This window comes from Oxyura jamaicensis, chromosome 7 (genome assembly GCF_011077185.1).
Source record: "Oxyura jamaicensis isolate SHBP4307 breed ruddy duck chromosome 7, BPBGC_Ojam_1.0, whole genome shotgun sequence".
NCBI lineage: Eukaryota > Metazoa > Chordata > Aves > Anseriformes > Anatidae > Oxyura > Oxyura jamaicensis.
The window spans coordinates 38213759-38241025 of NC_048899.1; the positions used below are offsets into that span (position 1 = coordinate 38213759).

A 27267-nucleotide genomic window follows, 5' to 3' on the forward strand; every position below is an offset into this window, starting at 1 on the left:
GTAAGGAGAAAATTATCTGAACCCCTGGAAGTAAAACCACGTGCTGTAGAAATTAGAATATCAGAAAAGAATACAAGCCATGCGACTATGAAGGAGGGATTTTGACATCCCTTCTGTTGTTTTCTGTCACATTTAATTTTTCCAGTAGATTTGCCCCAACTTTTAGTGCCCAACTCTACCAAAATATCTAATATGCTTTGTGTTCAGTGTGCCTCACCACAGTATCTTACAGCCAGCTGCCCCGGAAAGGGCAGTTTGCTCAGCCACTCGTTCTGCCCAGCTCACTAAGATATGCAAACATGGAGACCATCAAGGCTTGAACACCACCATCGTTTATGAGAAATGGTTTATAAGGCACAGTAGGGGTGGAGAACTTTCTAAAAGCAGGCTGTGCTTTGCCTTAAGGAGTGGGCAGCCTGAGTGTCTAACTTTATGATTCCTCACACGTTTAAGTAAACAGTGCAACTGAAGTCAGTGTGACCTGCACCAAAGTAACCGGGTTGTGCCTCGTACAGCTGGCTCTAGAAAGGCAATCTGTGATTTTTATATCGACCTTGGCAAGCTTAGCCCTCAGGACTAGTGGAACAAGTACAGCCATGCAGTTAGTGTCAATAATTTATTTGTTCATTAGTGCATCCAGATTTGGTCCTGGGTGCTATTTAAATTGATGCTTAACTAAGTGTCAGCCTTTCTTACTGGGAGCAGGTGTTGCAAATGCTTCTGTCAGTGCACTGTGAGTACAGTTAGCAGTGCCTGCAGTAATTCCTAATGGTTAGTTTCCCTTTCACAGAGGGTCAGCTGATCGTGAAGTCCCAGCTCACTGAAGGACTGGAGACTTTGGTCTTAGGGACATGGTTTAGTGGTGGGCTTGGTACCATCAGGTTGATGGTAGGACATGATGATCTTAAGGGTCTTTTCTGACCTAGGTGATTCTATGAGCTGTGGTGCTACCAGGAGAAATACACCCCAAGAGAAAAGAAATGAAGAAGAAAGTCACAAACCGAGCCAACACGCTGGATTTGGGGACATTTGGAGATTTAACAGCCTTTAGCACAGATTTTGATGTTTGTGGTGCTGAGGAAGCACAAACTGCCAAGAGAAGAGAGTCTCATGTACAGTGGTCTCAGCCCCTTCCCACGGGACATTTCCCTTTCCTCTGGCCCCACAAGACCCTGCCCCACAGGAGCAGGGATGGGAGACATGGGAACCCACGCCGAGCCCCTCGCAGAGCATGGGGAGCTGTCTCCAGACAGGGCTCAGCACCTGCACGCTGGGCAGGACGCGCCCCAGGACCAGCCAGCTATTTCCAGACCACTTCTGGCTGCTCTGCAGATAGGTTTGGATAAGGGATCTAGGCCAGCAGCCAGGAGCAATGGAGACAAGTAGTCAGAAAGGAATAAAGAGAGAAAGGCTGCTCTTCCTAATGAGTGCAATAAAACAATAAAAGTGCAATTATGCAGTAAAACTATTGTCATTTTGGGTTTAGAAGATAATGCACTAGGCAATAACGCTCATTTTAGCCTGTGTTTTCAGGCATTTTTTATCCTCTGACATTATAATTATGTACTACTATCTGATTCCTGCATCTCTTCATTTTTATGGGTACTGAAGCACTGCATCAGAACAATGTCAGATCCAGAAATTCTGTAAGCCCATGCTCGTCCTTAACCTCGTTTTGTTTTGCCAGCTCTTGAACATACATTGAACTGTAGTCTCTCCATCCTTCACATTTGTCGAGTAACATGATAGGATGGAGAGGAATAATTACGGCCAAAGTATAAGATGCATTCCCAATGCTGAGCTCAGTGTATCTATTTCTCTTGCATGTGAAATCTAGAAATTGTGCATGAAATCATTTTTATCAACTTCCCCTTTGCTTCCTGCTAATAGCATAATTTTATGGAGGATATAAATTATAGCTTCTGTTTGATTTTGAAAAATGTCCTATTCCCTGCAGCTACATTTTGTCATAATAACCAGAAATACTGACAAACGCAGAATAATCTGGATTATTGGCGCTTTGTTCTCCTGTTTGGCAAATAGTATTTGCCTTCCCCCTCCTCTGGTTTCCCTCTTTTTGGGGGGGAATCAGTTAGATGGTGGGTTATTAGAACAAAAGGAGTGAGACACACCCATGCTGTCTGTGTGTGTTTATGCTTAACTCTTCTTAATATGATCCCTTGGCTTTAAGCCATTTCATACGTAGTTTCACGTCCTATTGTTCTGAAGCTTTCAAGCTGACCTAGCCGCATTTGGTGGAGGCATTTCTGCTTTGGAGTGGTCTAAAATGATCTCCTGGGAGTTTGAGCAAATGTCTTCCTTGCATGTTAAGAACAAATGCCATTATTTAGATTGAAAATTCTAACTTTAACTTATATCTGCATGCCAGTTTTACAGCAGAGGAGAGTGCTGCTTCAACCTTACTTTTTTAGGACTGTTCTTGCAATGGTGTAATAATAATAATAACCACCCTCTGTCCTTTAGGAAAGCACCATCCTTCAATTTGTAATTGACTTGGGTCTAATTCTTAACAGTGGTTCATTTTGAACACCGGGATTTAGTCACTGCTTTTCTAAAGGTTAATATAAATCTGTAATGAATGGTACAGATTAAACATTGGTGACATTCTGTTTTCCCATCTTGTATAGATAAAATATTTACACTTTAACAGGGATCAATTTAGAAAGCAGGTGCAGCTTTGATGTTTACATCTTTTAATCAGCAACCTTAATTAACAAGTAGTTTGCTAATGATTAATCACCTGCACAAATACTGTGTGGATTTGTCAGTTTTGAAGTTACAGGCATCTTGGATTATTTTTTTTTTTCACCTTAAGATGAAAAATGACATAGGATGATGATGATGACTGTGTCCTACTGAATGCTTGAGCTGGGAAGGCACAGAGGCAGGAGTGCGTGTTTTCCACCAGCCCAGGTCTGTGTGCAGGGCATTGTCTTGCAGCAACACAGACGTTACATACCAGGCTTTGGTAATTGCTATAATGCCTTTGATATTATCCTACCCAGATGCAGCTTTGCAGGGAGGAAGTGGAGATGGTTGTTACTTGCACCTGCAGTTAGCTCCTAAGCACATAAGTTAGGCTAGGGAGGGTGAAGGAGCCTTCCTGGTGTGGCTTCTGTGTTTGGCTTTTGGTGTCGACACGACTAAAGGCACAGGTTTGTTTTCCTTGTATAGCTGGGGGACAAGTTGTTGGTGTCTGAATTGCCTAATGATTATAGCTTGGAGGGAACTCTTATCTTTCCTTTGGTTGGTTCAGTGAGAATTGGGGCTCTTTTGGGGTTAGTGGTTTCTTCCGCCCTCAATGTTGTTGTGCTTCTGTTTCACAGAACCAAGCCTTTCTCGCACAAACCTGGTTGTGTTGATGACTTGAAAGGTACTAGGAGCAGCAAAACCAAAACAGGTCTCCTATGAGAAGAAGGATTTGCTGCTTCTGTCTTGCAGCTGCTGTTATGGGGGCTTTTCCCTGGGGTTGCCTAAAGGTGCTCCTGGGGCAGGGGAGTCTGGGTGCTGTGTGAGGGCAGCGCTGGTGGGAGCGGTGGGGGCTTCCCTCCTGCAGAGCCCCCCGAGTGTTTTCTGCTGATGACAGATCTCTGGGCCAGCTCATTAAAGATAAACTCCCTGCTCTACAGCTTGCAATAATTTATTATTGTTAAGCTATAGTTTGCTTTCTGAGCAGAAAGATGAGGTTGGAAAGTGTCTCTGTTCTGGTGGTGTCATTAAGCTTTAATTCAGTGCTTCACGTTATGAAGTACTTACTGGCTTTGTTTATTCACACAAAGGCTTTGACAGTGATGAAGTTGGAGAGGCCTGTGTCCTCCTGGGTAGTCTTCATGGATGCTCCCCATAAAGCTCCCAGGCCACTAATGACCCGCTTACTTGCAGCAGTCCATTAACTCGTTTTATTCCTACATCACAAACCATACAGCTGACCTCTTGAGCGATGAGGAGGTGTCGAGATGATTTGTATCTCTTCGGCTGTTTTATATTACTCTGCCTCCTGTGAAATGAATTACAATGCAGTATCGTAGAGGAAATAAGATTTAAGGGAGGCTTTGTGAAATGAGTGCAATATTTCAGGAGATATAATTGGGAAATACTTAGTAGAACAAGACACCTTAATAACTGTCTTCAGTAGAAGTCAAAACATCTGAATCTCCTTGAAGACAAGGAATTGATTGCTCTGCAGTGCAGTTCTCCAATCGATTGGTAGCCCAGCTCTGGAGACAGGAGCTTGGCATTTAACCTCGCACAGCAGAGGTATGAAACCTGACCCTGGTGCGAGGGGAGCTCCGTGCTGTGCTTTAGTGGGAGACTTTTCTTAAATGCCAGAATAAGAGCTTCTGCTTTTCTAAAATGGACTCTTATTTCTCTGGTTGACAGACCGATAGCAGTTGAATTTGTGAATAATTTAAGGATTAATTGAAATGTATTTAGGAAAGTATCCGTCACTGGAGACAAATGCTGAACTTGCACTAATGATGGTGCATGCGTGCCAGGTGAGGAGGAAGTGGGAGTTATTGTCTGTTACTCCTTTGTTCTATTACCAATATGTACCCTGGCTAACTACAGGCAGCCTTGGGTTTCTGGGCTCACAAAAATGATAGCTGTTGTGTTCCTGCATTATGAGCTGGGTAGACATCTTTAATAGCCAACATAGCACCTTAAGCTACTGGGTGTTCCAGCATGGCACTGCAAACTTAGGAAATGCAGGTTGCAGGCTGGTACTGGCTTTCTGTTCTGGGTGCTGGAATGTGGATTGCAAGAAGCCTTAAACCCACTGCTGTTATAGTGTTTTTTTTTTTTTTTTTTTTTTTTTTTCCCTTCATGTCACAGCAAGGAATAAATGATCTCTGCTCAGATTCTTGCTTGAGTGAGTATCTCCACCAGCCTCAAACTTTAAATATTTAGGAGGTAAGTTCCTGAAGAAAACAAAGTGGTAGACTGGGATTTGACACAAGGGCTACAAATGGACAAGACTGGTGGCCAGGCAGGTGGCATGGTCATATCTGCAAATACTAACCAGAGGTTAGTATTTGCAAATACCAACCAGGGGGCCTTCCTATAAAGGCCTGGATTCAAAGTCATGCTTTCTCTTGTGCTTTACTTCCCCTGGCTTTGTCCTAGTGAGTCTGGGCATTTTTCTGTGTGAAGGGGGGCTGGAAGGTCCAAGGGGGCTGCTGTGCTCTGCTCTGACCTGCCATGAAGTGTGATCCCTGGGCTCAAGCCCTCAGCCAGGATATCAGCACTGGCTTGAGCCTCTCAAGGGACTTAAGCAGAGAAATATCTTGATTTGGTGAGAGAAGGGACTGTGTATGCAGAACTGTAATCTAGTTTTGCCCTGTAGTATGGTTCATGGGAAGCTATTTAGAAATGCTGAGTTACAGAAACCAGAGAGGCTTTTAGTTACGGTACAAAGAGAATGTGAAAGATGACTCTGAAGGGGGGGGATCACGGGGAGAGAAGTCAAACCCTTGTCTGTGTACTGTGATCCTTTCTTCGGCTGTGCTCCAGGACTGTCCCCTCCAAAAATGAACTCCATCTTCTTGCTCCACCATGGAGATCGTTGCATGTCCTTTATTCTAGGCAGAGAGAAGGGATGTGACATGCTGGGCATCAGTAAAAATGCTGGAAAATGTCTTTAAGATGTCTTTACTGTAAGCCTCCATTGCAGAGGACAAAGTGACTTCTCAAATGAGTGAGCAAAGCAGTAATCCTCCACTGAAGGCTGTGTTTTACCCAGCCTGACTCCATTGTCCAGAAATGCTGCCCCCAATAGCTTAGACCCAGGGACTCAGGCACCGGTTATCTGCAGGGGAGGGGGTTGTTTTGGAGAATTTTCTTAGCTGAGTCTAAACAGTCCTGAGCAGCTTTGTGGTTGAGGCATCAGGTGCACAAAAGGGGTAAAAGTCCTCATGCAGCCTGTAATTCTTAGCACTTAACAGCACCTTTCAGCTCTTGTGAGCTGTACTAATCATATAGTGCGTGAGGATTTGATCCCTTTTAAAGAGGTTATATGTGAATATTAATTTGCTTTACTAGAGAAATGGCAAAGATGCTTATAGTGTTAACAATGTGCTCCTTTATCTCCACATACTATGATTTTATGCCTCCTTATGTGCAATGCATTGAAGATTAATGCATAGTAATTAAATGTAGCTTATGGGACAGGATTTTTAAAAATGTGTTTGAGTGCATGTCTAAGTCTTTAAATCCATATCTAAATGAAAGTGCACTTAGAGATGGAACTTCAAATACAGAGCTTCTCATTATTTCTGTTAATTATTTGGCAATGAAATACTACGTGTCTCAGTCTTTCTTCGTGAACTTACACCTCTGTAATCTGTAAAACAAGATTTTTTTTTTTTTCAAAAGATGAAACTGGAGACTAATTCAGTACCCGAGTTCCCAAAATGGGGTGTTCTCAAGCAGAAGCTTTCCCTGGAGTATAAGAATTCCTAGAGAATGCACGAAATCATCAAGAAAAATAGAAACCTTATATATGTGTATGCTGCCAGTTTACATATACAGAAATGCTATTTAAATAGAAGCATGTCCAAATGTTGTTTTTATAGTGGATTTTATTGGGCACCAATTTAACTGTAAAGGGTAGATGCATTTCAGGATAGCAAAAAAAGTTTTTTTCCCATTCTGTGAGGCTTGTCAAAATCTTCATGTCTCTTCCTCTTTCATATTTAGAAATGATGGATATCTTTCAAAGATTCCCATCCCAGAATAGTAAATTGATTGAAAAATGCAGATGCAGCAAATGGTTTGGCTGATGGTGAGAGTATTTGCTTCAATCAGCAACTTGAGCTTCTAGTCAAGATGAACTCTCCTATAGGGATTTGTGTGGTATTGTGCATTTCTCTCACCAAACACATGGGATTTTTTAAGTCTTGGCCCATTATCTTCACTGACCAGGCTACAGCCCTCCAGTGCCCTTCTTGGACATCATAACTGTCCTTTTGTTTTTGCCTCTTGAAATTTATTTTCCTTTAAATAGGGATTTACAAAAATGCACTGCCCTCTGGCTCTTCATGATGACAGCAACACCCGGTTGGCTGTAACACAAGGAATTTTAGCTGAGAGAACTGGTAGTGCAGACACAACAGCACTGCATTACTAACTTTTCCCATGCAGAGCAAAAAGTCTTCTGGTGTTTCCTTATGTTTGCCTTTAATTCTGACAAAGCATAGATGCTGCTCTGTGAGTGTCTTCTGCAGAGTGCTAATATCTTGTGAAACCTGCTCCACAAACATATTTGACTGTTTTATTTCAGCTGATGACATGTTCTTCCTGCCTCCATCAGCAATACTTACATGGTCATATTCTGATTATTTCTTCCTAGGGAAGAGGACTCAGGCTTCATCTGAGCAGTGATTTTTTTTTTTTTTAAATAAGTGAAAGCCTCCTCCACTTTCTTAATCATAAAAAGGAAATGTAAGACCAATCTTGATCCTGTTAGATTTGCTGGGCCTCCACACACCACCGGTCTTAAGATTAAAGAATATTTGTATGACTGATCTTAAGTTCCTGCTGCTCTTGCCTGCCTCCCATCAGTATGCTGCAAGTTCAGAGCCTGTTGTAAGAAATTAATTTCTGTAATAACCAGCTGTGATACCCAAGGGAACTGTGACTTCAAATGGAGAATTAACACAAGAAGCAAATAACCCTTTAAATGAAATCTGGGTTTTGTGCAGATGCTGTTCAGAATGAAGGACCTATTCACACCTTTGTCTGACATGGAAGAGTCATTAGAGATCCACAGGTCAGTGGATGATGAAATGTGTGCATTTCTGCAGATTTTAAATGCTTGGTTTAATGTTGACAAATGGTAATAATCCAGGTGCTTCATAAAAATTGGGCTTTTTCTTCCTTAATGAGGAAGACAGTGGTGAAGGAAGAAGTCATCTTCTGAGATAATTGTCAAGGTATACGTACGAAGAGAAATGTCAGTCACTCCCTTGTCAGGAGTGTATGGAAGGGCAATCATCTTTCTGCCATTTATTTCTGCTAAAAGTTTAAGGGTTCCTGCTTTGTACCTTGAGGGAGATCAGAGAAGTTTAATGCTGAAAGGTAAAATACCATAACAGTGTGTGTGCGGTGGAGGCAGTGGGCTGTACGCAATCAAATTGGAGGGATTTTCGGTGGCAGATCACATTAAAACAAGAGCTCAGAAAGGAATTGGCTTTGCTTTTGCATTTAGTAGCACATCTTATTCCTGGGGACATTCAAAAAAAGGTGTTCATCTTCTTGCAAAAGGATCTTTGCTATTCCCAGGTAGCCTGTATGTAATCTTTCTGTGAAAACAACATAAGCTGATTTGGAGGAGGGAGGTGGTAGGAGAATTGCTGGGAAAACGCTTTGTGGAGCTGTTCCAGGAGCTTCATGTGTCCAGTGCTCCTGTGCTTTCCTGGACCAGCACAGCTTGTGCTGAAGGATGTAGGCAGAAATGAGGATAAATTGGAAAACTGCAGTGTTTTGTCTTAAGTGTTTGATAAACTTCTGGAAACTTTAAAGAAAACCACAAAACAAACAAAACAAAAACACCACTAGTATATTTGACTGTCAAGGTAAAGGAAGGGGGAGAAGATGTTGAATGAGCGCAGAAATATTGTAAAACTTCCTTACTACAGGCTTGTGCTTAAAACCTGATTAATGTATAAGCAGTACATGGGGGAGTATGACCAATATACAATTGGTTTTTACCTTCAGTAAGGTGAAGTTAGCACCATAAAAGTTGAAATACACAGGGAAACAGCCTTCTGTAAATTGCCATGTTATTTTTCATTTGTTGCTCAGGGAGACAGCATAGACAGGCATTGTTTCAGTGGCCTCTGGATATTTTTTCATTTTGGGACCGATGATGTGAATCCCATTAAAACTTGCTGGGAATCATTTGATTCACCTCATGGCTTTTCCCCCAGTCAGCCCTGTAAAAGGTCAGAACTGTCTTGTTATTACTGTTTGTTGTTAATTATTGTTTGATATGCTTCTGGGTCTGCTATTCAAATTATCCTAACATCCACCTCACTGAGGAACAGGGATTTTGCAAGCGACACCTCCTAGCAGTTACCCTACTGCTAACCAGAGCCATGGGGGAGCTGGAGGAGGGAGGTATGTATAGCTGTAGTAACACTGCCATGCAGCTCTGTGCAGTTTGCGTGCACACTGACTGAACTAACTGGCTTTCAAGCAAAAACACTGGCCTCTGGATCTTCATTTTCAGTATTTCTACTGAGTCACAGCGTGGCTAAGGTTGGAAGGGACCTCTGGAAGGCTTCTGGTCCAAGGCTTCTTGAGCAAGGCTGCCTGGAGCAGGTTGCCCAGGGCCGTGTCCAGATGAAGCTTGTGAAGCAGCACCTCTTTACTCCACCTAGGAAGGAGCAAGTACACTCCCCTGGAGGCTGGGGCATTATCTGAGCTCCCTGTGTGTGAGTGCATCACCGTCATCTAATAGCTGACTACATTTGATCTGTTCTCTTATCCCTGAGGCAGGGAGGCAGGTGCTGTCCTGAAGAGCAGATCAAAGGGCTGTGCTCCATCTGATCCACTTCTCTTCCACCCCTTGACGTAGCTCCAGGCACAAGTGGCACCAGTGGTTTGGCAGCAGCGTGGTGTGTTCTGCCCAAAGCATCCTGGCACGTGGAGCAGGACCTTGACAGGAATTCACTGTGGGCTGGCACCTGGGGGAATGAATACTGTTCATATTTCTCAAAAGTTCTCTTTGGATATTCTACATCTTATGTACAATGAATAAAAGCATCTGAGAACTTGCATGTGTCTGAAATAATAGAGGAAGTGTTTACTTTCTGATATTTCCCTGTTCTTGTCAGTTACTGGGAGTTTATTAACTTGACCTCCAAGCTCAGGGCAGGAGCAGAGATCAGACCAGTGTCAGGTGTATATGTGCACCTCTTCCCAGCAGTGACCATATAACCAGTGAATTCGGAGTGAAATATCATTCCTCATCCTTGTGACAATAAACTGTCACACTGAAGCATGAGATGTGACTAATCACACTTTTACATGCATAAATGCATGCCTCATTACAGGCTGTAAAATGAGCTTGCCCCTCTTCGGTATCTCCAGCTGCTGTGCTTGACTCCAGCCTGCTGTAGCGAACAACTGTTCAGCTGTTTGTCACCTGGTTGCGATAAATGTCTCTGCTCTGAGCTTACCATGTGAGACTGTACTCGCGTGCCTTCCTTTAGCCATGTCAGGGGATTGGCAGAGAAGGGGCAAGTCAGCTGTGGGGGGCTGCCTGCTCATTGCTAGCTATGCTGGTGGAGATGGGAGTGTGCATTAGCTTCCAGTTCCAAAATCTGTGTTCAGATCAGTTTGTGGTGCTTCTCACTGACTAGAAACAGGTGTGAAGTTAGCATTTACTGATATGTGCTGCAGATAAAAGCTCACAAGCATCTTGTTTTAAGACTTACCAGAGTCCAGTGTTTGCCTGTTTCAGAGCCCAGCTGAGAGCTTTGAGACAGTCTCATAAAGTTGAACATAATTAATTAGGCCACAGATACAATGGATTTGGAACTGCTGTTGATAAATACAGCAGTACTGTATTTATCACTATTACTGCAGTAGTGCTACTATATGATAACAGTACCAGCAAAATGCTGTCCTAGGGCTTCCTCACCAAAGGGTGAAGGTGCAGAGCCTACTAAGAAGGCATCCTTGTCTTGGCGGAGGAGAAAAGGTACAGCCTTGTCTAGTTTTCCAATTTTCCAATTCCCTCACTCTAATGTCATTTTTTTTTCTTATTACACTGACTCCAAACATTCTCTTATAACCTAATTTTATCTGTTCCCTCTCTGGGGTGACGTTTAGCATGATTTAGCTGAGGAGTTGAGTACTACAGTCTTACGTTCAGCATGTACTTCTTTAATCATATTTAGGGGTGTGAACTTTAATATTAGTTTTTCAAATCATGAAGCAAAAAGGTTTCGCGTGGGCACTGTGGCACTCAAGATTCTGCCCTGCTGCCAAAACAGGGCTGCTCTGCCACCACAAGACTCCCTCCTTCAGCAACATCTCACACCAAGCTTGTGGACCCCCATCCACAAAGTTTCCTGAATAAGCTTGTGATTTCAGGCTGGTGGGTGAGGTGATGGACGTAAAAATTGAGCCCGATGTTCTGATGCTGTAATAAAACCTTCTGTTTGTTGGCTTGAGGTGCTGGGTCTGCGTCCCTCCTACTCTTCTTGGGTCATGCATGATTTCTGCAGGCAGTGTCACGCAACTCCTGAACTGCTTTCCCAGACAAATGTCCCAGGAGAAACGTGGTGTGAAATGGCTGTGACAGGAATTATGGAAAGTTTGCGTGGTGCCAGGCAGCACCACTGGAACTTACTGTGATATTTCAAAGAACTGGCCCCTGTAGAAGAAGATCAGGTTTTAGACCATCTAAGCAACCTGGAGGTACACAGGTCCATGAGGTGCATCCAAGGGCTCTGGGGGAACTGGCAGATGAAGTTGTTAAGCCATCATCCATCAGATTTGGTAAGCTGTGGCACTCCAGTGAAGTTCCCACTGACTGGAAGAGGGGGAACATAACCCCCCTTTTTAAAAAGAGGGGAAAAAAGAAGACCCAGGGAACCACAGGCCAATCAGTCTCCTCTCAAACCATTTTATGATTTTCTCTAGGCTAGGAAAAAAAATGGGGTAGGCTGTTGTGGGGGACAAATGGTTAACTACTGTCATTGTGTTCTTCTCCATCCAATTTTCCTGTCTTTACTTTCATTTTCCAAGAAGTTGGTGTTACTGTCATCTCAGCCTTATGTCTGTATAAGTTAAAATACTCTTTAGATACTCTAACCCTCATGGGACAAATGGCTACATTTCTGAAGCAAGAACAGAAACAAAGGGTGGGAGCAGGTGGATGGAGCAGTTAGATGTGTGTTAGGGGTTCTGTAAGAGTAGTTCTTGGGGGCAAAAGGGACTGGCTGAAGGACTGCAATGCAGTTTCACAGCAACTGCCTCACCTTTAAAATCTTATTTTGCCAGTTGTAAGAAGGAAAGTAAAATCTAGTTTCACTGGTGTGTTACCCAAGGTATTTCAGTAACCTCCAAAGAGGGGTTTTCCTTGGTATTTTGCTGGCTGGTAGCTCTGAAATGGGCATTTTGGTTCCTCCAGAGCCAGCAAAGCTCGCTGCAGCCCCCGGGGCAGGGCTGGGCTTAACCCCCGGCTGCTTCACCCATGGAGTCAGCGCCGAGAAGCAGGTGAACAGAGGGCACAAGACAAAATCCATCCGAGAAGTCGGGCACGTTGTGAGGGGAAGCTGGAGAGCAGTGTTATTTCTAAAACGCGGTTACAAGTGACCTTTAAATGTTCACAGAGGTCTTAAGAAAAGCGAGAGGAGAGGAAAGATATTTTTGTTTAGCTAACTTTGGGTCACAGAGGACTGCAGAAATATTGGAGTTGTGAAAATGTATAACGCCCTCCTTATAAGCAAAAGTTTCAAGTCAGCCACAGGGGTTTTGCACTGTAGCATTTCATTTAGCCCAGTCCGTATATCAGAGGTGGCTGCCTGTCTGCGAGCAGAAGGAGGAACTAACGACATTACAGAAATACCAGTTCCTGAGGAGAAGTTTCTCCTCACCAGTAAAAATCAGGATGTCAAGTCCCAGATCTATATATTTCACTCTACTTTGTAGAAAACCAGAAGTTCAATGTAAGCAATCATTTCCTTGTCACTCTGGTATGTTGGCAATGAAGCCTCTGCCTTCGCCTGCTTTGATTTCAAACGTTAGCTGTCACCTACTGTGAGCTAAATTGTTTTAAGGCATGAAAGTAGAATTTTTCATCTAGACTTGATTCACGCTTCCAGTGTAACTCATACTCTTAATTAAGTCCTAAGTGAATTTACTGACATTTTTGAGGGCTAAGTCGCTTGTCTTGTGGTACCAGTTCTGTCTGAGTTAGACCACAGCTAAGCTTTTGGAGGTCCCTTGCTTCCAGCTCAACTGCAAACCAGAGGGCTTTGTTTTCAGCCTTTTGCGTGCCAGCATGGGTCTGAGCACTTCTCCCCATACTTCACCAGGAAACCCATGACCCAAGGAGCCTGCTATTGGAGTACCAGCAAGGCTGGTACTCCATAAGACTCTGCCATCCTTCAGGTTACTCGGTTCCTGCCTAGAAAAGCATGAAGTAAAATAAGAAATACTGCCTGCTGTGTGTTGGTGGTTATTTGGGTAGTAACAATGAAGAAGTTAAACTCTGTCGCTCAGCTCTCAGTGGTATGAGCAGAGGGGGGTGGCAAGTAGTTTGAACACCAGGCATGCATCAATAAAAAGGCATTAGAAATGGCTTTCCTTGTTCACCTAGCTCTTTCCTTGCTTTACTGTTAAATTCTGTTTCCAGAATATGAGAGACTTGAGCGACTATCATAGCACTAGCAGCCGGTCGGTAAACCCGTCTTTAATTTGCTCAGGATAAAGGTGTTTGCAGGGGGGGAAATGCACAGGTTTCAGAGGCTCAGCCCTGGGCAACAAAGTATGGGAGGAGAAAATCTTGCCTCTTTCAGGGCTTCATTTAAATGATTGCAAAGCAGTGACCATGCACGCGTGTGCTCCTCTGCCAAAATGTAAGGGCAGTGCTGGGAGCCCCTTCCCCTGCTTTGCACGGGTAATGGGTTGCTTTCCAGCCAACAGACATCACGGGGGGCACCTGCGTGAGCACAATGGGCTTATCTAACAATGTCATCCCCGAGACAGAGCGCCACTACAGCCTCTATTTTTAGCAATATGAAGTGTGATGAGCAGGGATTATCTTGTTTATGGTATTATTATTACATAAAACATGCTCCTGAATCTGTATAAGGCTAATATGTGCTTGGAGGAGGAAGAAATCATTAGGTTTCTCTTGTAAAGATGGATGTGTAGTTTTGAGGAAGAGTATCTGTCCCAGAATAGTTAGCAGCTGCTGTAATAATTCTTCTGAGGTTATAAAGAAAGCGACAGGCTTTCTGGGGTTTGTTTTGGTAGAAGTCCAAAAAAGAAGAAAATTGGGCTTCAGGCATCAGATTCATCACCAGGGCTGGAAATGAAGGAGAGCCAGCGCAGCCCTGAAGCTTTGCTTCGTGTACAGCAGGAGAAGGTTTTGCAGTTGCCAGTCCTGCTCCCACAAAAAGGGGAGACAGCCCCATGGCCCCCAGTTGATCCTGGGTCAGAGAAACGTGCTAGGCTGGTCACATCTTTTAAAGACACTGTTTTGGAATAGCTGCGGATTTAAGCACGTTCTTCCATGTTGGTTAATAAATATGTCTCCTGCTTTCTGACTTTAAATGTATGGAAGTAGGTCTGTTTTTAGAATGAAGCAGGGAGAGAGAGTGGTTACAGCCACCTGAAAGCTTGATCTCCATGTAGTCATATGGCTAATATTCCTTGTGCTGGATTAATATTCCTGCACTTCAAATTTCATAGCAGTCTGTCACTTTAGAAGAATACTCAAATACCTCGCATACCTGAACAAAATACACCCTCCCCTCCCAGTCCCCCAAATAGCCTAATTGGAGGAAATGAAGCATAAAATATTGCACAGCAGGTGGCAATGATGAAATGATAAAGAAATGAAACTAGCTGTATGGTTGCTTTTTTTTTTTTTTTTTTTTTTTTTTTTCTTTCCCTCAATTCCCCAAAGGGAAAAGATGATTCACAAAGTGATTTGAGGTAGAAGCTTTAAGCCTTAGCAGCCTCAATGACTGAGGGTACATGGTGCTTAATCTACCTCCTTGGTCTATGTGGGCAGCAAGCATGTTTTATTTTTGTATTTTAATGAGCACACAAGTCATATCAGGTTTCCGGAAAAGACTAAATCATAACAGCATTCCCAGAAGCTTTGTTTCCTCTTTTAAACTCTGCTGAAAACTGGAGAGGGAAAGCCGTAAGGCTGGCAGACAGTCACCAGACATCTGCTCGGGGAATCCAGATTCACGCTTGAGCTTGAGCTTGCCTATAGGCAGCAAAATCGGATGGGAGAGAACCTGTAGGCACCTTATTACTTTGTAATCAAGGAAAAGTTGTAAACAGAGGTCTCTCTAGGGGCTAGTCTCCTCTGCCTGACTTCCCTACGATGTTTCTGGGAGTAATGCAGCCCTTGGACATGTCCTCTTGGTCGGGATGAGGTGGCTTCCATCCAAGGAACATGGGCAAAACCCCAGCAAATACCTGGGTGCCGTCAAGGAAGATGAAGTTACTCTTCTGACAAAAACTTACAGGACAAAGTACAAGTGATGAGAAGTAAACTCATTCCTGTGTAAATTCACCCTAACATGTAGGTCCTACTGATTTCACACGGGATAATTTGGTTTTGACTTTGAGTTTTGTGGAGCAATGGCTTTAGCTAAAAACTGCTAAGTTCTCATCTTTGCAGGCGATTTTTTTAGGATTCCTCTGAAATCCTGGGTAGAAATAGCTGTAAGGAAAGTGTTACCAGATGAAAGAAACAGCTTCTTTGTACTCTTGTGCTCTCTTATAATAAACAAAATTTTGCATAATGTGGTGAAAACCTGTGGATCAGTTGATTTTTCTAGTCTTCACTGTCTGCTGCTGATCCTGTTCCTGGTAAAGCCCAGCCACAGATGGACCATGGAAACAAACTTTCTGTACTGACTGTAGCCTTCTCCATTTACAAACTGGGACAGAAGCTGCATTTTTCAATTCCCACTGCACGTTTCTGTTCCAGGACTAGGCAGCACACTTGCATCTTCTCAGGAATCCATTTGGCACTTCTTGTGAGCAATAAAGTCAAATCTGAATCAAAGGAAAAAGTAAATGAGTTCTTCTTAAAACAGGCTCAGAACAGCCTGTTGTATCAAAAGATATCAGATCAGAGCCCGCAGGGAGCACTCTGGCTGAAGTGGGCTGCTGCTAGGATGTGGTCGGTTGACATGAAAACGTGCTGCAGGGCTGCTTTCAACAGGGGCTTCACAACTGAGGGACAAGGCTTGGGCAGAAGGAAGGCTGCCACGGAGCTCCCAGGGCCCTATGGACAGGAGTCATGTAGGGGGGCACAGAAAACCTCTCAACACTTGGAAAACACCAGAAGGGAGGTTGCTTGCATAAGCCTGCTCTGGCACCATGTACGTGTGCATTACGAAAATTACAGGGTGAAGCATTGCATCCTTCATGCAGAAGACCTGTCTTAGTCATAAGACTATACATGCGTTTGTTTGTATCTCTCCAGTTTTATATTCAGTCGTCCCTAGTAAGAATAAGTTTCACAAGTTAATTAAATTCTTGAGCAGTTTTTTGTTTTTCCCAGGAAAAACATCTTTAATCTCCTATGTTCCCCCGAAGAAGCAAATCTTTAAAACGTATTTGCGTCTAATGTGGAATTTATTTTATGACAAAACAGGAGATACTTGTACATGAAAAATAAATACCAAGAATAAGTCATGCATTTTTCATTTTGAGTCTGAGTGCAGAGGGTTGAGAAGTTTAAATATTTAAAATAAGCCCTCTGGTGCCCAGTAGAGCTCTGGGCTGTGCATGTAAGGGTGTGTGTGCTGGATGGGGGCTGAACCCCTGTGCCCTGCACTCTGGTGACTTGGAGGTGGAGGGTCCCGTGGGGAGGGAGCTCCCTTGCCCGGGAACATGCTGTGTTGGATGCCGGGTGTCCCAGCTGGGATGGCTGGTTGCAGGCATGGGGATGGGGAGAATCCCCATCTGTGCCGTGTGTGTTTTGCTAGACCCTCACAGTACCTTATTTACTTTGTTGTTTACTGCATAGGTGAAATCCTCATTGCAAAGGCCATCTTGGCTATTCACTTTCACCAAAAATTAAGTGGACTCTTGTCTGTTTTTATGGCTAAGGTCCAAGTGATCCAAGCCTGTAAACCAAGCTGGGGAAGAGGTGAGGCAGAAAGCAAACTTCTGGCCTCGTGGTGACTCCTCTGTAAGACGGAATGGAGTTATGTCTTTAAGTTCGCATCTTTTTATCACCCCCAATTACAGTTTCTCCTGCTTGCATATAGGAAAGCTCTGATGCTTCTTCATTTTTGCTAAAAACTAAACTTCCTTAGCGTAAAGATCATTTACTAGCCACTGGGACTAATGATCACCTGCATCCTGTGGGCCTTCAAAAACACCTTGCTCTGTAAGAAAATCACACAATGCACCATCATATGCAAGAAGAATAAAGCTTGGTATGGCCATGCCAGGCAGCACATCGCTGAGCTGTGCTGCTCTCTCTGTGCGTTATGTCAGATCATCACCTCTGAAGTGCCTGCCTTGCTCCTAGGTCACTACAGACATCGTTTGCATGGGTTGGCAAGTGGAAGCAATAGCGTCATCTCTGAGTTGCTGAAAAATAAAGGATACAGCAGGAGTAAGAATTTTCTCAGAAGTTAATAAGATCCATATGACTCATGTAGTGAATTTGCATTTTGTCTTGGTTGGTTTCCAGATGCAGTTATTTTTTTCACTGCTTTCTTCCTTTGCTTTTTGTGAGCTGGTTTCCTCTGACCAGTACCAGTCCAGATGAGCAGCCTATAGGTTACCTGATTTTCATTATCACACTTTTTCTTACCTTCCCCTTTTGCAAAAAGCTTGCCATTCTACAAATTGTTCTTCATCAGGGATAATGTGCCTACCTGAAATGGAAGCACTTCTCCCTTTAGTTGCTCCCAGAAAGTGGCCAAAACACCTGCAGATGCTGATGGGTTTTAAAAAAGGAAAATCAAATGTTGTCTCAGCCAGAAGGCAGTTCAATTAACTTTTCCTGCTGGGAATTATTAGACCTGAGGCTGTGCTGTTGGGAGGAATCATTTCTTAGCATCGATGCTAAGCGAATTAGGACTTTGTTGGTAGCAGAGAGGAACTTATCAGAACATGAGAGGCAACAGCAAAGCTCTGAAACTTTAAAACACAAAAAGATCAGATGGAGTTCCCCTTTGGAGGATCATAACGTTTCACTGAGAAATACATTTAAATGAGAAGATCCGAATGTAGATTTTCTTTTTTATCAAATATCAAGATTTGCTATAAGAATGGCAATGTGGACATGTTAAGGGAAGAATTTTTTTGATTAATTTTCTAAACTTTACCACTTCTTTAGCACAAGATCTGTCAATCTTGCAAGCTCAGCCTGTCTCTGTATAAAGGGCAAGCAGCTCCTGTAGGGCCAGGACCTCTTGTCCTGATGCAAAACACTTTATTTTTAAGGAGGTGAAGCTTCCATCCACATATTGTTTTTGGAAGAATTTGAGCTGAACCCCAAACTCTTTTCTCAAGAAACTTCTCAAGTCGTTGTCAAACTCTTAAGAATTTTATCTGAATCTGTGTGTTTTTAAACAACAGTATTTTCTTACCTTTTTAAATGAACACTACCAATAAACTCTTCTGCAAGGCAGTGGTGTGTGTATTTTTAGCAGTTTTAAAGGAGATATCTGGTATTGCTTGGACACCATGTGTGACCAGAATATCAGCCTCATTTCATGAACACCTGAGTCCTGAGAAACTTCTTGAAATTAATACTGATAACATCCCCGTGCTTTCTTTTTTAACGCTTTCATTCAGAAGGTGTGGACTGATTTTGGCAGTGATCACTGATCACAAGGAGGAGGAAGCCCTATATTTTATCTCCTCCAGGTGCAGTACTAACAAAGAAGGTTTAGGGCTTGGAGGTGATGTGTGCCTGGTGAGTGAGCACATCTTCCTGTAGTGTCTGCACATTGTGTGGCCTGCTCATCTTTCCTGTAGCACTCTAGAGAAAGCTATGAAGTTCAGAATTGGAGTACTCTACAAAACGCATGAGAGGAATATGTTGTAATCTATTATTCATGGCCTATAAGCACTTTTGATTTAACCATTTTACTTTTTTAATAGCTCACCTGCTTCGCTTATAATAGCTCATCCAGTGCTTCCCTTCTTAATACACAACTTTTTTTTTTTATATTTGTTTCCTTCAGACCTGTTCTACTTCCATTATTTCACTGCTTTCCAGACCTTCCCCTTCTCCGTATCTTTGTGCTGCAATTTTACTCCAGTCCCTTTTTGCCCTCTGGAAAAAATAAGTTCAGGGGTGGCACCTGCAGCCGAGCAGGAGATGCGGAGAAGATGCCCGGCTAGCAGGGTCTATTTCTAGTTCCAGTTCCTGTGAATTGCTGTGGGAGAAGCAGAGGCAGGGCTGTGGCTGGGGGGCTTTGGTTTGTAGGGATGGCACAGCCTGGGCTTGGCAGGTGCCGAGTGGCAAACTACGGCAAGTCACGGGGTGAAACCTGTCCCTCTGCTCTGTGTTACCTGCTGTGCTACCATATCCTCAAAAAATGTCTCAGAAGTTGTAGGGGGTGACCTGCTCACATTTCTAACTTCAATCTGTACTTGTTAAATGGCTGCTGGTGAGGGCTCAGCTGCTCCAGTTGTGGTTGTGGGAGAGGTTTGGGCACGCCACTTTAGGGGCTGCTCCCAGGTAATTAAAACATGTCATGCATCACCTCCACAGGCTGGTTTTGAATTTGTACTTATTCCCCAGGGCTGAGCAATGTGGAAATTAAAGAATTAGGCAGAAGCAGTAATCCTGTGGTGTTGGGATTGGAGTGGCCAGGCTGTGGAGGAGCTGAGTGCCAAGCTGCTCGGCTGTCGGGGACTCACAGACCCTCTGGCGATGAGCTGGGACCCAGCCACAGGCAGAGCTACTTTCCAAAAGAAATGTGCACCAGTGATGAGTATTTGGGCTTTTAGCTAATAAGCAACCTGGGGAGTGGGCACGGTTCTTGGCGGTACTGCCAGAAAGGAGAGGGAGAATCACTGCCTCTGAGCAGCAGTGGTAATGGGAAGTGCAATTAAGGCAGGTATGTCAGCTTCTCCCTAATTGAGTCTGTGCTGCAAATATAGATGTGTGCATGTGAGTAATGGCTGTGCCTCTGCAAGCTGCACGCATCTGATAAGCTGAAGGTGCTGGAAAAGAGACCTTCAGACAGAGCTGCTGTTCCTTGCAGTGTTTTGGGCACACCTGTCCCAATTTCCGTGATTTGTTTGGATTTGGGAAGGTGATACGCCTACAGCTCTGTGCCGAGAGTCTGTTAGTGAGAAACTTTTCTTCTGCTGGTGAAAACGTCGTAGTCCTTGTGGATGAGCTGTAGGCTGACTTTTTGTACCTTCTGTGCTCTAATTACCGGAAAATCCCTGGAATCAGAGGATGGCATCACATGGTTTATGGCTCTGCTTTAGCTGGGATTCAAATGCCTTACTCGGTCAAAATTTGCTCCGAAATTCGAAAGAACTTGTCTGAATAAGGCACACAGGATGCAGTTTATCGTCGGCGTGTGCCGTGGGTAATTGTACTTACTCAGCTGTCCTAGCCGTGTGCAGCCTGATAAGGCGAGCAGAGCCAGACGTATCGCAGGCTAAACCAAACACTAAGATAAATCCTTACTTTCAGAATTAACGAGGCAGTAAAGCATGTTGTTTTTCACTAAGCGTCCATAAGATGTAGCTGAATAAGGTATTTGCTCTCTCTGAATGGAGCAACAGCTCTGTTAATGTATGGCGCAGCCTGGATTTCCTCTCCCCGACATCTCGTAATGATAGCAGCGTTACAGGGACTTAAGGGAGAAGATGCTCCCCGTGGCTTACTGAGAATAAAACATGCCCTGCTATGACTCCTGCAGCCGTGGTCGCGGTGATGGGCACTTCCACAAGATGCGGACAGAGCCATGCATGGGTGCCTGCCAACAGGTCCAGGGCACAGGTAACAGCTAAATGCAGCGACACGATTCCCTCAGAGAATACATAGACCTATTATGTTTTCGTTGTAATTAAGAATGCATTAAACCTGGCGCTATCAATTAATCAGACTTTTATGCCAATTAGGCTGAGGCTTGGGGGAGGGGGAAATACATTCAGAGGCTTTATAAGAGACAAAATGGTCTGAGAAATTTGCTTTTATGTGTGATGAACAAGACAGCTTAAAGATAGCACCAGCCTTTGACAAGCTGCTCAAAAGGTACACAGGGTTATCTCAATTTTGTGCAAACCATAGTTGTAACAAAAATTGGAAAACTATCAGTTTCACAAAGCACGAGAGAGATTCTTACCGTTGGCTTTCTGTGAGCACCAAGAAAGAAAAACAGTCTGGGGTTACTTAGTTGTGCGAAAAACCAAAAAGCCCTGCTGCCTTGAGAGTGCTGCAAAAGGTGGGGTTTGGGGTGAAAAACTCATAGTGTGAATGCCTAGGTAGCTCAGGGTTAAGCTACTCCAATTAGTTTGGTGTGGACTTATTAAGCACACTTTATTACTGCAAACCACATTATTATTATTATTATTTTAAAGATGAACAAATACTAACAATATTTACTAACAGCCTGTTTAATAGAAGCTAACAGATGCTAAGCACTAGGCAGAGGGCTTGGCAAGACATGGAAACTCCACAGCACAGCCTTGGTCACTTCTGTAGTGATGAAACCATGGGCTAAGAAATTTTCTACATTGGAAATTCATTGGGAAACAGGAGATCAGCTCTATTGTGGAGGGAATAAATACATTTAGTTGGGTAGTTGTCTTGGTGAATAAGACAAAGATCAGTAAAATTCTGTATGCAAGGGTAGTGTGGCTTTTTTCTTTGTATATGTAAATTATGTGAGCCTATGAGTCCTCTGTAAACTTATGGGAATCATAGAAAACTAAAATATAAAATTAAAAAAAATGAACTTCAGCCTTTAGCTTGAAGGTTTCCTTGAACAGAGGTAACAAATACCAATGACATGAGTTTCTTCAGTTTTTTTTTCCTTCTGTGAATTACCTTCTGTCTCCACAAAACGTTACCTTCTGTTGCCATGGCTCTGCTGAAACTGGGGGTGAAGTTTGCTGGCTGTGATGAGGACAGGTTTTTGCAGCATGTAATCAGGTAGATAAGCTCTCTGGATCCAAAATGCAAACTTTCTCAGTTGTGTTTCAGGAGATAGCCTTACTGAACAGCTCTAATGCCACGGTGGCAATTGCTCGTTTCAAGGCAAAGTTCTGCTGCTGCCAGTTGGTTTTTATAACAGGAAATAAAAGTGAAATTGTCTTAAAGGTTAGAGGGTACAATGCATCAAACTGTGGAATTCTCATTTTTCAGAGTTTGGTAAATATTTGTTAGGGAGCATTTCAGGCTCTTTGGGCTACTAAGACGATGTTCTCAACATTAAGCCATTTATGAGCTTGGTTTAATTTCCACATCGCTTTCAGCTCCAGAATAAACCATCCTATTGTTTTTTCAGCTCCAGAATAAACCTTAGATCCTATTGGTCTAACTGGATTAGAGAAATAAAGTCTTAGAGGCAGGAGCAGTGTGTGGGGTTCAGGAGGCTGCGCAGGTGGGGGCTCTCTGAGCCCAATTTTGGCAGGACCAGGACCCCTTACTTCGGTAACTACCTTTCCTTATTGCTTGTTGGTTGGTTTAGTTGATCGCTGTCTATTTGGCCTTATTTATCCATGCCCCTATTGTGGAAGCAAGTATCTTGTCTGTTACTATGACCTTTTCCCAAGTGTTTTTTTAATATCCTGTATCTTTTGCAAACTTTTCTCATACCGTTTGTATTGCATTTGTGGATGAGATTGAATCTAAACAACTTATACCTTTCGCTTTAGCATGACAAAATTCTTAAATAAACAAAAACGTTTGGGATGTCTGTACTCCAGGCCTGGATGCTGAGCTCTGGGATCACATCTGCGTAGTCCCATGACACCTTACTCACGGACTGTGTTCCTTCGTTTTTGTCTGTGACTGATTATAATTAATGGTCTGGGTACAGAGTTACTCTCAGATGTGAAGTAATGAAATACAGTTTTCATTGCAGTGAACTTTACAGTGTCAGAATTTGGCATTTTATTTGTTGTTTTTATTCTGATAAGGCTGCCTTGAAAGATGTGACATTTTGTATGGTTACCAAAACGGAAAATTTTCTCTGCAAATGAATCTTACAGAACTGATTAGAAATGAGTGTTTTGAATGATCTCCCACTGCCACTGCTCATCTGTCTGATGAGACCTGAGATCCTGTAAGCCCAATTCGTACCAGCCTCTCAGAGGCGATGAAAAGCAATTTTGTGAATTCTTTAATAATGTCTTCAAATTAATTGACGATCTCAGGCACACATGAAGCAGTCTCTTGCTTACCAAGTGAAAATTCCTGTCTGTAGAGCTGATCCCTATCATTCTTTCCAGCAGCTCTCTTCAGAATCGATAGATGAAGAGTAAGGCAATGCAATACGCAGGAATGGAAACCCCTCACGATGGTCATTTATACATAGATCTGTTCTCGTGTTCTCTGAAGCCAGTGCAGAGAGAGTCACCGCCTTCCAAGGGGCTGTGTGTGTAATAATGCTAATCAAACCTCTGGGAACTAAACTCACAGTGAAAATTTTCAGATCGATAATGAGGAGGAAAATATAGTTGCTTTTTATTTAAGACTTTAAAGTTTAGTGTTTGATATTCATGGCTTTCCGAATGCTTTGTGTGTTTTCCTCTGTGACGAAGGGTGTAGGACAAGAACCAGCCCTCAGCATTCCATGCTTTAAAACCAGGCTACCATATCAATACCCCACCTGTACTTACATTTACCTAGCTGGTAAGACACCCTTCTCTATCTAGGTAAGACTCTTTGACTTAAGCTTTATTTTACCGTTTTAAGTTCAGATAAGTCACTTGAAGATTTTATACCCTTTACCTTTCAGCTTGTATTTGGTCTGCATAAGGGCTGTCAGATGATGTCCTGACGAATGGGCCCCCCGTGGTTTATCTTCATCATATGATCCCACCCAGTCTTTCCTCAGTCTAGGTTAAGAAAACTGATGGTCAGTGTATTTGACTTTGATGCAAAAGGTTTCTTTTTCCATTTTTTTTCCTCCCTTCACAAAACAAACTACCCAGGGATGTGTCACTATGTGTTCAGTTCAGTCATGTATATTGACACCATCTAGATTACAAGTAATTTTTAGTGAATAAAATCATAAAACTGAGCAGTGATGGAAAGGAGCAAGGAACAACTTTTATACCATGTCTTGATTAAAAAGAACTTTTCTTCTCAGTGAGCTGGAAAAATATTTACCTTCCTGAGAAGAAACTTTTTCAGACCATCAAATGAAATGGTTGCTAGCTGACAAGCCTGAGAAACAAACATGTACAAGTCAAGATCTTTTAGATGCTGTGTGACTCACGTTGTTGCAGCTGAAAACATTTTTTGATGGACAACTTGTCAAATAAGAATTTCATTATAGGAGACCTATGAATAAATGCATCTTCAAGACATATAAATTGCAGTGTGGCCTCTGAAATGAAAAAGTGCAAAAAAATAATAATTTCCAGATGCTCTGAATAAAATAGGATATACCAGTAGGTTTATGATTTTCACTTCAAAGTAAAATGTCCATTTGTCTGAAATAAGAAGTGTAATCTATTAAATTAGTATCCTGGAATGTGCAATCATAAAATAATGCAGTTTTCTCTGGTGTTATGTGGCAATTGCTGTCCTTGAAATTGAGAAGTAATGCAGGTGGGACAAAATGTGTAATGAAAGGGAGGAAAAATACTGGTACCAGAGGCACTGAGAAGTAAGACAGTCTTAAGCCACCCCTCTGCATGCTGGTGGCCGTGTGGTGTGGTCCACCCTTTGACATAAGGCTAATATTTACATATTCAGAGGTGCAGTTTTTGTATGCAGCTGTCTCCATAATTAAGGCTATCAAACACATTGCTGCTGCCCCTGCTCACCGGCTCCGTGCTCCGTCTTACGGCCGTGCTGTCTGGAGTGGTCGCGTACTGACCATGAATGAAATTCCTCCTTGAAAAGGGGCCCAAAGTCATCAGCCAGCACCATCGATTGTGTACGAGCACCGATTGATGGCTTCTGCTGGGGAGCCCCTGTCGGTGCACGGCCCCGTGGCTCAGCTGGGCTAAGCCCTGGTGTGGCAGGGACCAGCAGGCACAAGCCTCCAAATCGTGGTGTGGTTCCTGCTTCCCAGAGGTTCTCCTCCTGCACCGCCACAGCTCTGTTTTTTTTTTTTTTTTCTTTCTCTAGCATTTGTTCTGGGTGGGTGAGGTATAATGAATTGCAGCCTGATCGGCACTCGGATTGCTCTCTGACATCTCTGTGGATGGCAAAACTTGCAGCTGGGCTTCAGCAGAGGGATTTGCAGAAGGAGAAGAGGAGGGAGAAAGAAAAGAGCAGGTGACCAGTGCTGAGGTTATGTGGACCTTGCCTTCCCCCCTTCTGGATAATAACTGCCACTTGATGGGGATGCAGAGCCTGGATCAAGCTTTGTGTAGCCATTCCTTTATGGACAGGTTTATTTATACAGTAATTAAAAGTGTTAGAGGTTTTGTTGTTGTACTTCTTGCTTTGGCTTGGTCCGCTGTGTGGTGCCTCAGCCAGGCTTCTCTGGGCATCACAGTTTGGATCAGGAGCACAACCTGATGTCTGCAGCCCAGGAGCTCGCTACAAAATCATCAACACACTTTTTTTTTTTTTTTTTTTTTTTTTTCCTTTTTTGCAGCTGTAAACCAGTTGCGGTCTTTGCTTGGGCTGAATACTGCCAAAATCCTACTTTAATCTAGAGTCTTCAGCCTCTGCCACCTTTAAAACACAATTTGGATGTAGCGATGCTCTTCTCATGTGGGACGAGTTTCACGATCCTCGTGCTGGGACATGAGCTGAGCAGTGGCAAGGGCAATGCCCAGGGCTGGCTTCATCAGACCAGGCAAATCTCGGCTGATCCTTACTGCTGGCTAATTGGGCATTAATGATCAAAAACTCTCAAATGGCGTCCTCTTACTCGCATTTTCTGTTTCTAATGCTGGGGTTTTATTTCCAGGTGTCTGGGGACATTAAGTGGTGGAGAAGGGAGAGAGGAAGAAGAGACTCTCAAGCCCAGTGGAGAGAAACTTCAAAGCATCAGCAATTTATCTGAAAATCCTTAATGGTTCAAATTACCCAAGAACCTCAAGAAGCACTCAGTGAGGGGTGAAGAAGTAGTAGTGTGACTTATGTATGACTGACAAGGAGGGAGCAGGGTCTCCCCCAGTATGCATTTCTGCAGGTCTTCGATTAGAATAGCAAGTTAAAATATTCTTTTAGGAGTCTTTCCAAAAAAACATGTTTTTCTACATCCAAGCATCTTTGTAGGAAAAGACTTCGTAGGAAAGAACTTCATGGGCTTTTTTGTTATTTTCTTTCCTCCTTGTATATAAATGTTAATGGAATGGGCTGGAATAACAAAGGATAAGCATTTTTTTTTTTTTTTAAAGCCATTTCTGATACAGAAAGCTTCCCCAAAGCCTCTGCTGTGCAGAGAAGTGATATCTCAAGCTACAGACACAGCTACCACCCGCAACCAAGATCTTCACTTGGAAACGAGACCGAGCTGTGAGCCCTCCCCACTCCCACTCCTCGTGGCTGGGCTTGCAGGGAGCTGTGCAGGGTGCTGGGGGTGCTGCACCCAGGGATGCTCTGCGTGGCTCCATCCATCACACGGCACGTGCCCTCCCTGCACCACGACCGTCGACAGCTTCAGATTTTCTCAAGGGTTCCCATTTTACAAACACAACTCTTCTGTTCATCAAGCTACAGTGCAGGAATAACTTAGCTGGCAGCTCGTCAGGCTGAAATCTGGAGCTGCAGTAACGGTTGCTCGTTTGGTAGGACTGACGAGCTTAATTACATGCACCACATGACTCGAGTTCCAAACAGTTGTATTCTCATTTTAATTAAGCTGTATGTGAGTCGATAGTTATCTCCTCTTTCCTCACACTCAGCGTTAGCTTTCCTTCATGAGCAGCATCCTTGATAATGAAGGAAAAAAGTTATTTGAAGAAAAATTTATTGCTCAGTAAAAAAGTGAAGCCTTGCACAAAGCATCCCAACGAGTACCAGGGAGCTATGGGGAGGGATTTCTTCCATTTACATCTTTTCCCCAGGTTTTGATGCCTCTGCAAACACTGTCACTATGCTGGTGGATGAGCCTCCAAATGACGTGCACATGTGTGTCTGAGTGCTTCACAGACTTGTGTGAGGAGAGAGCAAATCCTCTTCACTAATTTGGTGTTGGATGCTTAATGGGTGTTAAATTTAACTGTTTCAAGAAGCCACTTGGAAAGCCTTTAAATCAGAGGATGTGTTTGGACCATTCTCAGGAGGAGTGCTCGGGTGCTGTAATGACCAAGGTGTGGGTTTCATAGGCTTGAAGTTATTTCACATGGGTAGGAAACGAGGCCCATATGCTGTTATGCCTTGTCTTGCCCCCTGGTGTTATAGCCACTTGT

The 27267-nt window shown here is 43.3% G+C and overlaps 1 long non-coding RNA gene across 3 annotated transcripts; it reads left to right on the forward strand.

Moving 5' to 3' along the window:
* Nucleotides 1-3159: 3159 nt before the first annotated feature.
* LOC118169969 lies at nucleotides 3160-27077 on the forward strand. 3 transcript variants are annotated; one of them, XR_004752400.1, is made up of 4 exons: nucleotides 3160-3176; nucleotides 4402-4517; nucleotides 4855-4932; nucleotides 25821-27077. It is a non-coding gene; the product is annotated as an uncharacterized LOC118169969 (long non-coding RNA). The 3 variants fall into 3 exon arrangements; XR_004752399.1 differs by lacking the exon at nucleotides 25821-27077 and adding an exon at nucleotides 9599-9707; XR_004752398.1 differs by lacking the exon at nucleotides 25821-27077 and adding an exon at nucleotides 7370-7975.
* The last annotated feature ends 190 nt before the right edge of the window (nucleotides 27078-27267 follow it).